The sequence below is a fragment of the Doryrhamphus excisus genome, linkage group LG12 (assembly GCF_037039965.1).
Source record: "Doryrhamphus excisus strain RoL-2023G ecotype Guam linkage group LG12, RoL_Dexc_Guam_v1.1, whole genome shotgun sequence".
Lineage (NCBI taxonomy): Eukaryota > Metazoa > Chordata > Actinopteri > Syngnathiformes > Syngnathidae > Doryrhamphus > Doryrhamphus excisus.
In genome coordinates, this window is record NC_136368.1 from 880,318 (window position 1) to 884,431 (window position 4,114).

The window sequence follows — 4,114 nt, forward strand, 5'->3', positions numbered from 1 at the left end:
GATGGGTTGCTAAGCGCAGACTAGCTCAGTACGCCATCTAGTGGGCGCGGGGCCCATTACAACAGATTCATAATAGCAGGCTGGACGCTAAACAACCTTTTTGAGCAAGTTAGCAGGATATTTATACTGTATATACAGTGAAAAAAATATTTTGTAGAAAAGTTATACATGCTTAGAGCTTGAGGGTCAATTTCAGCTTTTTTCATTGTGCCTTTTGCTTTATTTGACCAATTCTGCTGTTTCTGCAATGACAAAGGAGCCGCAGGCTGCAGATGGCCCCTAATTCTTGTGGAGGTGAAGGGTCATGAGGTTATGCTCTCAGTTTTGGCATGACTGAGATCCAGAAGCTGTAACAGAGCGAAATAGGAGTAGACCCAAGGCCTGGAGATGCCCTGGTTGTGTTCCATTCCTTCAGCCTCCACCAGAAGACTCCTTTTGAAGGCCACCTGCTGCTGCAACAGCGCCATCTCCCTGCAAGGAGATAGTAACACAGGTGAGTGCAAATCCAGTCACCTCATTTTTTTTGCACACGTTCCTGACCTAGCAAGTAGCTCCGCCTCCAGCTCCGCCTCCAGCTTGGACTCCCCTTTGGCATTTAAGGGTTCATCATCCTTATTCTGGTGCTCCTCCTCTTTGGACCTCCTCTGTGCTTCGTCCTGCTGCTCCTTCTTAGCAAGGTACTCCTCTCTCTGGCTCTCATCCATCTCCTGCAGGCGCTGGGCCTGCTCCTCCTGCCTCCTCAGCTCCTCCAGGCGCAAACGCTCCTCTTCCACTAGGATAAATGTACTTTAAGTGATGCATCACGGCATATCATAGCAAACCAAGGAGTCTCACCTTTCCTCTTCTCTTCCTCCGCCTCTCTCATTTTCTGCAGCCGCTCCATCTGCCGCCTCCTCTCCTCCTGCCGCCTCCTCATCCTCTCCTTCTCCGCTTCCTCCCGCCTGGCTCGGTCCTGCTCCTCCTCCTCGCCACGCTTCCTCTCCTCCTCTTCCGCCAGCCTCCTGAGTCTGGAGTCCCGATGGGCAGCGAGCGACATCTTAGTCAATGGTTGGCGTGAGGTGTTGGGTTTTTTTAATCAGACCTGAGATTTTCTGCCCGTTTCCTTCTTTCTTCCTCCAGCTCGCCTTTCATTCTGTCCTCCGTTTGTTTCCTCGCCTCCTCCTCTTGCTCCCTCGTTCTCCTCTCAGCCTCCTGCCGCCTTCTCTCAGCTTTTGCGGCCGAATGACGTGCCGCAGCCTCCTTCTCGTCCTCCTCTCTCCGTCTGGAAGCCTAAAACACACAGCTTCTTTCAACATCCCTCAACACCGGCATCCCTCAAGGCTGCCTACCCTGCCCACTGTAATACAAATACACTCATCCCTCATTTATTGCTGTCATAAGTGACATTCCTCAAAATGGAATATACCGTATTGGTAGTTAGAGGATAGAAAACCTGTTGTCCACTTTCTAAATACACTTTTAAACATTATTAGAGCCCTCTAGACATGAAATAGCACCCCTACAGTCACCTTTACATGCCTATTACCCAATATAGTACACATAATAAGACGAAATAAGACTTAGAAAACCTGCTTACCACCTTCTAAATACATTTATGAACATTAGAGCCCCGAAGACATGAAATAGCACCCCTACAGTCACCTTTACACTCCTATTACCCAATATAGTACACATAATAAGAGAAAATAAGACTTAGAAATAAGTTAAAAGTGTAGGTAAATGAGCAGGAACTTATGGCCTTTGTGTTGTGTTCAAGTTCTGAGTGTCTGCTGTCTAATCTACACGTCCTACCAACCTGGGTCTTCACCAGGTTTAACATCAGCTGCTCCTCCGTCACCATGACGGTGGAGCACGCCGATGACAGGCCGCCCTGAGAGGACACGAGGGCCCCCGCGTCGGCTGGCGGACCCTCACAGGAGGACCTCAGCGAACTTCTGATACGACGGCCCACGGATGCAGATGGAGACGACCTGCCGACAGCCACAGATGGACCACCACCACGACCACTGCTGCGGTGCTTGTTGATGCTGGACTGATTGGAATGAAGATGCATGTCTCCATCGGTGGATTTTATGTAAGAAGCTTCTTTGGTTTCCTGTTCAGTGGTCACATGGTCTTTCTCCAGATCTTCTGGATCTGGATCTGGATCTGGATCTTCTGGTTTATGTGAGGGAACGCTAGAATGACCTGAAAGTGTACAGAAAGAACGATGCAATCTTAAGGAACGGCGTCCATGTTGTGTCTGTGATGGTGGCATCTCACCAGCAGGTTCTTTGTCTTTTAGCTTTGCTTCCTTCCGCCTTGTCGTCACGACTTTTTTTGCCAGCACCTTGCTTCTCCTCGTCTTCCTGCTCTCTCCTTCCTGTCCACGTGTCTTCTTTTTCTGAAACTGTAGGCATTCCGTGGACACAAACAGAAGAAACACTCCAGAAGAATCCGTGCTCCGTCCTCACCAGAGATGGATGACGAGGAGAAGGTTCTCTGGTGTCTCGCTTTGTCCTGATGTCTTTGCGGCTTCCAGGTGGGTGAGCATCGCTCTCTTCTTTCTTCCGCTTCCTCAGGTTTCCATCTTTAGTCTTCCTGGATTGCATCTCTTCTTGTTCTTGTTCTTGTTCTTGTTCTTGTTCTTGTTCTTGTTCTTGTTCTTGTTCTTGTTCTTGTTCTTGTTCTTGTTCTTGTTCTTGTTCTTGTTCTTGTTCTTGTTCTTGTTCTTGTTCTTGTTCTTGTTCTTGTTCTTGTTCTTGTTCTCGTTCTTGTTCTTGTTCTTGTTCTTGTTCTGCTCTGACTGCTAGCTCCTCTTTTTCCCTGCATGAACATAGCACACTTTAGCTCACCAACGTGTGGAGTGGAGTTCCTCAGGGAAGCGTTTCGATTCCACTCATTTTCTGAACATTTTCTGATTTTTGACCTGCATATTTTTTTGCAATGTCTATAAAAACAGCAGAGCTTTCCTCTCATGTAAAGGATCTTTGACAAGCATATTTTTTTCTGTAATTTGTCTATAAAAAACAAAATACATACGCCCCCGACACCCCCCCGACTCCCCCATACAGTCTGGACACCCGTCATATAGAGGATCTTTCACTAGCATGTTTTTTGCAATATGTTCTTAACAGCAGCACAGCGCTCCTATCATATAGACAATCTTTGACTTGCAGTAGGACCTCTCCAGTCGTATAGAGGATCTTTGATTAGCATTTTGTTAGAAGAGTCGTTAATTGGCCAAATGAGCACTCATCTCATGGAGAGGATCTTTGACAAATGTTTTTGCAGTCGGTTCTCAGAAACAGCAGAGTGCGCATGTATTATAGAGGATCTTTGATTGGCTTTTTTAGTGTTTTTGCAGTTATAGTTTGCAATATTATTATTATTATTATTATTATTAAGTGCTCTGAGAACGCAGCATTTCATCTATGTATGTACCGCAGACATTTTTTAGATTTTCAAGTGGGCCCTGAGTTGGTAAAGTGTGGGAACTCCTGATATAGAGGATCTTTGACTAGTTTTGACTACACGCAGTATTTTTTGCAAAAGGTCCTTTAAAAAAACGCACCCTGACGTCACTGCAGCTTCCTGGCTGGTTTTCCCGTCTGTGTCCTTCCTCAGTCCCAAGGTGTCGTCCCGCCCCGGTGCTCGACGTGCACCCTGCAGGCTGGAGGTAGTACTGCACTGTACTCTGTACTCCTGTCACATGTCATGGAGCGTTTGTGACATCCTGAGATACCAACCTCCGTCCTGATCGCGAAGGGACATCCTCATTCTCTTCACATCCAAGCTGCCTTGCAGTGGTCAGATGTTCCTCCTCCTCAGTGCTGCCCCCTATTGGTGCCGCTTCCGTTCCTTCCTCAGGTGAAGATGTTCCAACGTGGATTGCGGCATCTGATGTATTTTCCCGCCACTTTTCTTCCACTGGCTCCACGCTCTTCGTGTTTTCATGGGTGTCGATGGGCTCGGGAAGATCTGACCTCTTTGAGGAGACAGTCGGTGTTTTGTTTCTGCTCACCTCAAGCTTAATGAGGGCGTGATGAATGAGGAGAATACTCACGGTCCTAACAGCTGGACCACATTCATCACTAGAAGGTACGTCCGGTTCCAGCCGCCCCCCTCCTGCACA